Below are 9,165 nucleotides of genomic sequence, written 5' to 3' on the forward strand. Positions count from 1 at the left end.
TGCTGAAAGAAGAGGTTTTTTGGATAAATTAGTCTCCACACTAAAGAAGAGTAGGAAGACAGTCACCACTAAAATATATGGGAAGACCTGGGATAAATTCCTATCCACTTCCGGAGTTAAGGTACAGGATGGGGTCCCAATTACTGAGATCTTGGAGTTCCTACAGAAGGGACTAGAACTGGGCACAGGTAGCAGCTCTAGGAGCATTGTATAATGAAAATATAGCAGGCAATTTTTGGATAGCAGTATTTACCAGGGCCCCCGCAAGGTCTAAGCCAGGGGTCCCCAACTCCAGGTCTCCAGGGCCGCCATCAGTGCAGGTTTTCAGGATTTCTTTAGTATTGCATCGGTGGTAATGTGATCATCTGCACAGGTGGTAATGTGATCATCTGCACAGGTGATGATTCCTACCCCTGTGCAATACTAAGGAAATCCTGAAAACCTGCACTGTTGGCGGCCCTCGAGGCCTGGAGTTGGGGACCACTGGTGTAAGCCATTAGCTATTCAAAGACATCCACCTTGGGACTTAAATCTAGTTCTATTAGCTCTAACAGGTCCCCCACTTCAGCCTATAGAGTCAGTCCCTCTTAAAACTGTCACTTAAAACTGTTCTTCTAATAGCCCTAACATAAGCCCGGAGAGTAAGTGATCTCCAAGCCCTGTCTGCAGGTCGTCCCTTCTCAAAAATTCTGGACTATAGTTGGAGGTATCAATAGAGCAAATCTATAAGGCGGCCACCTGGTCCTTACCTTCCATCTTTTTCAGGCACTATCGTCTAGACCTAGCCTCTTAGTCTGACTTAACCTTTGGAAGAAGGGTTCTTCAGGCTGGGGTCCCTCCCTAAGTTACAATCTCTGTTATTCTCTCCTTGGTGCTGTGATGGGAGACTGAGAAAAGCATAGTTACTTCCTAATACTAAGGAAATCCTGAAAACCTGCACTGTTGGCGGCCCTCGAGGCCTGGAGTTGGGGACCACTGGTGTAAGCCATTAGCTATTCAAAGACATCCACCTTGGGACTTAAATCTAGTTCTATTAGCTCTAACAGGTCCCCCACTTCAGCCTATAGAGTCAGTCCCTCTTAAAACTGTCACTTAAAACTGTTCTTCTAATAGCCCTAACATAAGCCCGGAGAGTAAGTGATCTCCAAGCCCTGTCTGCAGGTCGTCCCTTCTCAAAAATTCTGGACTATAGTTAGGCCAGGTCAGGTTTTAGGATATCTACCAAAGGTAGCATCCCGATTCCATAGGTCCCAAGAGATAATCCTTCCTTCCTTCTGCTCAAATCCTAAGAATAGGGAAGAAGAAAAATTGCACACATTAGATGTGAGAAGATGCCTGGTTCAGTACCTACAGTCCACTCAAAGGTATAGGAAAGGACTCAAGGCCTCCAAAAGCACTATAGCGCAATGGATAACAGATGCAATACCCTTAGCTTACTCATGTTCTGGAAATGTAGTCCCAGAGGGGCTAAAAGCCCATTCCACAAGAGCTATGGCAACCTCCTGGGCTGAGAGGTTGGAGGTATCAATAGAGCAAATCTATAAGGCGGCCACCTGGTCCTTACCTTCCATCTTTTTCAGGCACTATCGTCTAGACCTAGCCTCTTAGTCTGACTTAACCTTTGGAAGAAGGGTTCTTCAGGCTGGGGTCCCTCCCTAAGTTACAATCTCTGTTATTCTCTCCTTGGTGCTGTGATGGGAGACTGAGAAAAGCATAGTTACTTACTGATAACGGTATTTCTCAGAGCCCATGACCGCGTCCACTTATTCCGTGTCCTTATATGATAAAAGCATATTTTTTGTCGTCACTAACCTGGAGGACCTCCGATGCTTTGTAAGCCAACTGATGTGGGGGAGAGGTACCGCCCTTTTATTCTGTAGGTTTCCTGTCGCTGAAGGACGGATCCCATCTCTCCGTGGTGCTGTCATGGGCTCTGAGAAATACCGTTATCGGTAAGCAACTATGCTTTTAACATTGAGAGATAGAATATCAAAAATACAATCCAGAAAATCACATTTTATAAATTTGCATTTTGCAGTGAGAAATAAGTATTTGATCCCCTACCAACCATTAAGAATTCTGGCTCTTACAAACCAGTTACACATTCCTAATCAACTTGTTACCTATATTAAAGACAGCTGTCTTACATAGTCACTAGTGATGAGCGAGCATGCTCGGAAGTGATCGGTGCTCGCCCGAGCATCTCACTGCTCGAGACGCTCGGGGAGCATTTCCAGGGTTTCTTGGCAAGAGTTCGGGTACTCGCACTGCTTGTTTGCTGCTCTTTACAGAGCCAATCAACATGCAGGGATTGTCTGCCACACATTGTAATGCCACAGCCATGTTGGTTGTGGCATTACAGTGATTGGCTGGCCACACAGCGTCATCAGGTCTATATCGGACCTGGCGCCTCCCTGCTCGTCACAGTCTGCTCCAGACTTAGGCAGTGTAGGGAGAGTTGCTGCAGAGATAGGGACAGATTGGTGTTGTTTTAGTTTGTGTAGGTATACCATCTTTACTACACAAATCCATCTAAGCCAACAGTACTTCCGAGGACTAATCAAAGTGCAAAGAGCCATAGATATCAGTGCTAGGTAGGCAGACCGTGTATGTGGCAGACTTCACTGCATATAGCAAGAGGGTCCATTCGAGTACTGTCTGCTGCTGCTGCCGCCTATTACAGATATTTACCGTATATACATAGCCCCAGGTATCAGGGGCCAGGAATTATTTTTTTTACATCGTAATCCTGATTATTTTCTTCAAAAACAATCCAGAGCACACTGGGGTTTTTTGTTTTTTTTTTGCTCCATTTGCTTGTTGGCCCTTCAGAATACAGCCAGATCCTTAACATATTACAGTGTGAAAATCCAGCTATTTTAAACAGGGGCTTGGCCATCACAGCAATCACATCTGAGTGCGCAGAAGAGTCTGCCATTTTAGGGCTACTGTAAAATTTTGTTGGAGTGTCTTATACAAGTTATTGACACAAGTTTGCTGGAAAAAAATAGTTACCTACAGGCCAGCATTTTAAATGCAGCCATTTGTAATGACCGTCCAAAATATTGTCCTCCAATTAAAATGGGCGAGGCGCGTGGCAAGGGACTGGGAACTGGACGTGATGGTGCATGCAGAGGCGGAGGCCGTGGGCAAGCTGAAATTGTGCCACAACAAACACCCACATCTTCTCGCCTGGCTTTCCTATCCCAATTACTAGGGGACCACAGCAGCACACCACTATTGAACCCAGAGTAGTGTCAAAAGGTTGTTGGTTGGATAGTGGATAATTAGTGATGAACGAGTGTACTCATTGCTCAGGTTTTCCCTAGCACGCTCGGGTGACCTCCCGAGTATTTGTAACTGCTCGGAGATTTCGTTTTCATGGCGGCAGCTGAATGATTTACAGCTACTAGCCAGGCTAAGTACAAGTGGGGGTTGCCTGGTTGCTAGGGAATCCCCACATGTAATCAAGCAGGCTAGTAGCTGTAAATCATTCAGCTGCCGCGATGAAAACTAAATCTCCGAGCAGTCATAAATACTTGGAGGTTACCTGAGCGTGCTCAGGAAAACCCGAGCAATGCGTACACTCGCTCATTACTACGGATAATGCTTCCAGTCAGTTTGCTACCACCACCTTATCTTCACACGGTCAAGTCTGAGTAGCCATGAGTCTGGCATATTCCTCACCCTGATACTCCTTCCCCCACCAGGCCGAGTGCCCAGAGACAACTGATCCCACACTTGGACACTCTGAAGAGCTGTTCCCTTTTCCATTTATTGATTCGGGCCTCTTGCCCAGTCCACTTGAAGCGGGGCAATAGGAGATAGCATGTAGCGATGCCCAAATATTTGAGCAGCCACTGTCACACAAAGGTGACAGTGGGAACGTGTCACGTGACTTAGACGATGATGAGACACAATTGCCAGTAAGTCAGGAGGACCAGGGTGCGGAAGTGGAAGACTAGGTGGTGGATGATACAGTAACTGACCGAACCTGGCAGGAGGACACAGGGGAAGGGAGGCGTAGCAGTATGGTGGCCGCAGACAGAAGTCGGGCAATCGTTCCCCGTAACACTAACACGACAGAAGTTGTTAGGTCTTCCCAAGTCTGTTCTTTTTTAAAGGGAACCTGTCACCTGAATTTGGCAGGACAGGTTTGTGGTCATATGGGCGGGGTTTTCGGGTGTTTGATTCACCCTTTCCTTACCCGCTGGCTGCATGCTGGCCGCAATATTGGGTTGAAGTTCATGCTGTGTCCTCCGTAGTACATGCCTGCGCAAGGCCATACCCTCAACAATGCAGTTACTGGGAAATTCCATGTAACCACAGACACATGGACAAGTGCTTGTGGGCAGGGATGGTAAATCTCGCTGAAGGCACACTGTTTTAACATAGTGGAAGCCGGGACCCAGTCGGACCTTGGGATTGAACATGTCCTCCCGATGCCGAGGAATGAGGGCCCTAGGTCAATCAGGGTTGCGCCCCACAGTATACAGCACCTCCTCCTCTTCACCCTCCATCTCTTAAATGACCACACCAGTCACAAGCAGGAAGCACTGGAGCACTGCCTCCGCCAAGCAGCAACAGGCTGTGCTGAAGCTAATATGCTTAGGTGACAAACCGCACAATGCTGAAGAGTTGTGGACAGCTCTGAAAGCAGGCAGATCTGTGGCTGACACTGCTAAACCTACAGCCAGGCATGGTCGTGCGTGACAATGGCCTGAACCTGGTGGTGGCTCTGAGGCAAGGCGAGCTTACACGTGTACCATGACTGGTACATGTGCTTAACCTCGTGGTTCAGCAGTTTCTGAAAAACCTACCCGGAGCTGCCGGATCTGCTTGTCAAAGTGCCTGTGTACCCATTTTAGCCCCTTAGTGACAGAGCCAATTTGGTACTTAATGACCGAGCCAATTTTTGCAATTCTGGCCACTGTCACTTTGAGGTTATAACTCTGGAACGATTCAACGGATCCCGCTGATTCTGAGATTGTTTTTTCGTCACATATTGTACTTCATGTTAGTGGTAACATTTCTTCGATATTACTTGCGATTATTTATGAAAAAAACGGAAATATGGCGAAAATTTTTAACATTTTGCAATTTTCAAACTTTATATTTTTATGCCCTTAAATCAGAGATATGTCACGAAAAATAGTTAATAAATAACATTTCCCACATGTCTACTTTACATCAGCACAATTTTGGAAACAATTTGTTAGGGAGTTATAAGGGTTAAAAGTTGACCAGCAATTTCTCATTCTTACAACACCATTTTTTTTTTTAGGGACCACATCACATTTGAAGTCATTTTGAGGGGTCTATATGATAGAAAATAATGAAGTGTGACACCATTCTAAAAACAACACCCCTCAAGGTTCTCAAAACCACATTCAAGATTTTTATTAACCCTTTACGTGCTTCACAGGAACTGAAACAATGTGGAAGGAAAAAATGAACATTTAACTTTGTTTTGCAAACATTTTAATTCAGAACCATTTTTTTTATTTTCACAAGTGTAAAAACAGCAATGTAACCATAAATTTTGTTATGCAATTTCTCCTGAATACGCCAATACCCCATATGTGGGGGTAAACCACTGTTTGGGTGCACCGCAGAACTTGGAAGTGAAGGAGCGCCGTTTGACTTTTTCAATACAGAATTGGCTGGAATTGAGATCGGACGCCATGTCACGTTTAGAGAGCCCCTGATGTGCCTAAACAGTGGAAACCCCCCACAAGTGACACCATTTTGTAAACTAGACCCCTTAAGGAACTTATCTAGATGTGTGGTGAGCACTTTGAACCCCCAAGAGCTTCACAGAAGTTTATAACGTAGAGCCGTGAAAATAAAAAAATCGCATTTGTTTATACAAAAATGATATTTTTGCCCCCAAATTTTTATTTTCACAAGGGTAACAGGAGAAATTAGACCACAAAAGTTGTAGTGCAATTTCTCCTGAATACGTCGATACCTAATATGTGGGGGTAAACCACTGTTTTGGCGCACCGCAGAGCTTGGAAGAGGAGGAGTGCCGTTTTACTTTTTCAATGTAGAATTGTCTGGAATTGAGATCGGACGCCATGTCGCGTTTGGAGAGCCCCTGATGTGCCTAAACAGTGGAAACCCCCCACAAGTGACCCCATTTTGGAAACTAGACCCCCCATGAAACTTATCTAGATGTGTGGTGAGAACTTTGAATGCCCAAGTTTAGAATGCAGAGTCGTGAAAATAAAAAAAAAATTTTTTTTCCACAAAGATTTTTTAGCCCCCAAGTTTTTATTTTCACAAGGGTAACAAGAGAAATCGGACCCCAAAAGTTGTTGTCCAATTTGTCCTGAGTATGCTGGTACCCCATATGTGGGGGTAAACCACTGCTTGGGCGCACGGCAGAGCTCGGAAGGAAGGAGCGCAGTTTTGGAATGCAGACTTTGATAGAATGGTCTGTGGGCGTTATGTTGCGATTGCAGAGCCCCTGATGTACCTAAACAGTAGTAACCCCCCACAAGTGACCCCATTTTGGAACCTAGACCCCCCCCAAGGAACTTATCTAGATGTGTGGTGAGAACTTTGAATGCCCAAGTGCTTCACAGAAGTTTAGAATGCAGAGTTGTGAAAATAAAAAAATATTTTTTTTTCCACAAAAAAGATTTTGTAGCCCCCAAGTTTTTATTTTCACAAGGGTAACAGGAGAAATTGGACCCCAAAAGTTGTTGTCCAATTTATCCCGAGTACGTTGATGCCCCATATGTGGGGGTAACCCACTGTTTGCACGCACGGCAGAGCTCAGAAGGGAGCACCATTTGACTTTTTGAGCGCAAAATTGGTTGTCGTGTTTGGAGACCCCCTGATGTACCTAAACAGTGGAAACCCCCCAATTCTAGCTCCAACCCTAACCCCAACACACCCCTAACCCTAATCCCAACCCGATCCATAATCCTAATCACTAACCCTAACGATAATCACAACCCTTACCCCAAAACAACCCTAATGTCAACCCTAGCCATAACCCTAATCAAAACCCTAAATCCAGCACACCCCTAACCTCAAACCTAACCCTAATCCCAATATACCCCTAATCACAACCCTAACCCTAATCCCAAACCTAACCCTAATCCCAAGCGTAACCCTAATGCCAACCCTAACCCTAATACCAACCCTAATCCAAACCCTAATCCCAACTCTAACCCTAACTTTAGCCCCAACCCTAGCCCTAACTTTAGCCCCAACCCTAACCCTAAGGCTACTTTTACACTTGCGTCGTTTGGCATCCGTCGCAATCCGTCGTTTTGGACAAAAAACGGATCCTGCAAATGTGCCCGCAGGATTTTGCCCATAGACTTGTATTGCCGACGGATCGTGATGGATGGCCACATGTCGCGTCCGTCGTGCACTGGATCACTTGTGTTTTGGCGGACCGTCGGCACAAAAAACGTTCAATGTAACTTTTTGTACGTCGCGTCCGCCATTTCTGACCACGCATGCGTGGCCGTAACTCCGCCCCCTCCTCCCCAGGACATAGATTGGGCAGCGGATGCGTTGAAAAACTACATCCGCTGCCCACGTTGTGCACAATTTTCACAACTTGCGTCGGTATGTCGGGCCGACGCATTGCGACGGCCCCGTACCAACGTAAGTGTGAAAGAAGCCTAACCCTAAATTTAGCCCCAACCCTAACCCTAGCCCTAATTTTAGCCCCAACTGATCTTCTCCTGCCGGCCGATGGCGACAGATGGCGGGCGCACTGCGCATGCGCCCGCCATTTTCTTTTGCCAAGAAGATGCTGGCGGCCAGGAGGAGCAGCAGGAGGACCCAGGGACACTGGTGAGTACAATAGGGTCCCCGAATCCCCCTATTTCTCTGTCCTCTGATGTGAGATCACATCAGAGGACAGAGGATTACACTTTGTTTTTTGGGGGGGTTTTTTGTGGTCGCCGGTAAACAGTTAATTACCGGCGATCGCAAAGCAGGGGTCGGTAAAACCGACCCCGATCATGTTCTTTGGGGTCTCGGCTACCCCCGGCAGCCGAGACCCCAAAGATTCTCCCGGTTCCGGCCGGCGGGCGCACTGCGCATGCGCCCGCCATTTTAGAAGATGGCGGCGCCCATCGGGAGCCACGAGGAGCAGCGGGGGAGACAGGTAAGTATTGGGGGGCTACCTGGGACCCCATTTCTCTGTCCTCTGATGTGCGATCACATCGGAGGACAGAGAAATTAAAAAGAAATCGTGTTTTTTTTCTTGCAATCGCTGGTAAACTGTTAATTACCGGCGATCGCAAATGCGGGGGTCGGTAAAAAAAATCCCCGAATCATGTTCTCTGGGGTCTCGGCTACCCCCGGCAGCCGAGACCCCGGAGAAAATCTGACTCTGGGGGGGGGGCTATTTACTTTTTCCACAGCGCCGTTAATTAACGGCACTGTGGTTTAAGTACCCTTAGCGGCCGCCGTTAAAAGGCGTATCGGCGGTCGTTAAGGGGTTAGAAAGTCAGCTACAGCTTCCGCCGCTCTTGCCATACTTAAGCAGCATTTTCAGCTTCTGGGTCACCGACTGGTGTGTGATGTCCCCATGCGTTGGAGCTCTACACTGCAGATGTTGGGAAGGATTTGTGAGCAGAAAAGGGCAGTTGTTGACTACCAGCATCATCAAGGACGTCTGTATTCAGTTCAGACTCCACACAAGGCCTCAGGAGTGGACATGGATGTCAGACATACGGTATGTACCATCCTCCAAAATTTTGAGAACTCCACCAAGATGGTGAGCGGCGACGCAATAATTAGCATCACTATCCCGCTTCTCTGTCTTCTGAAATGCTCTGCTCACAATCAAAGGATGCATTGCAGGCGGAGCACGATGAGATGGAGCAAGAAACCATACAGGGTGATTACATACAGCCCAGCCTCATCTTATCCCAACGTGGATTGGGTGACAAGGAGGAGGAGGAGAAAGAACAGGAGATAGTTTCATGCGCTATAGACGTTACTACCTGCACATCTGTCATACCGTCTGTTCAGAGTGGATGACCTGAGGATGATAGCATAGTCAGTCATCCTCTTAATAAGAACATGGAAGTCTCGCCGGTTAAACTCAGCCATGCCTGCCAGATTGCTATGTTACACTGCCTTGACCGTGACCCTCGAGTTCTCAGAATTTTGGGTGACAGTCATTAA

The sequence above is a fragment of the Ranitomeya imitator genome, chromosome 1 (assembly GCF_032444005.1).
Source record: "Ranitomeya imitator isolate aRanImi1 chromosome 1, aRanImi1.pri, whole genome shotgun sequence".
NCBI lineage: Eukaryota > Metazoa > Chordata > Amphibia > Anura > Dendrobatidae > Ranitomeya > Ranitomeya imitator.